Raw genomic sequence first — 831 nt, forward strand, 5'->3', positions numbered from 1 at the left:
CTAAGTAGCGCACGAATAATTTTAAGCGTCACAACAAAATTAAAATTAAATAAATAACCAATCAAACATATATAATCTTCTGTAGGCATTTTTTGTATAAAGACGTTAACCGACGATGAGATTAGCTGATTTACGTGTTTTGTTTGTCGACCTCGTGCCGGGTACTTATTTATTTGTAATATTTATTATTGAAAGCGTTCTGAGCGATCCTTTGTTTGTCGAGAAAACCGAAAACACAGTTCTGCGCGATGAACAAAGGTAATTCTGATTGGTCCGATGTTTCGGGTAGGGAAGGTTTTAACACCGGGTATAAATATGCCGACTTTTTGGGAATCGGCACAGATCGTCGTTGAGAGTATCATCTTCGGAGCGTTTCATCGAGATACCAGCACGCATTCTCTCACGAACCGGCAGACAATCCTTCATATCGAGGCGGCGGAAGGAAGATAGAGTAGAACCGGGACTTGGACAGCGAAGACGTTTCCGACTCGCAATAAACATATATATATATATATCTTCCGAACCTGACTTCTTTTCCTGAGTCAACAAAATTAATCCGGCCTTCTCCTGCACTCCTACATTTCCTTAATCAATAATTAATTGATATATTCGATATTAGATAAAAGATACGCCTACACTTCTTAATTAAAATATATATAGATATAAAAATCCAAGCGTTATCGAGAAAATAGATGCGCCTGTATTCCACGGCACACAAAAAATATTGTGAAATATTTTGTTCGTTCGACAATGGAAAAACGATATCAGTAGGAACATATTGCAAGGCAGCTTTGTTCATTATCGAGAATCATCCACAAATCGTTATCATTG

This window comes from Nylanderia fulva, unplaced genomic scaffold (assembly GCF_048542155.1).
Source record: "Nylanderia fulva isolate GAGA-0341 unplaced genomic scaffold, ASM4854215v1 Scaffold13, whole genome shotgun sequence".
NCBI lineage: Eukaryota > Metazoa > Arthropoda > Insecta > Hymenoptera > Formicidae > Nylanderia > Nylanderia fulva.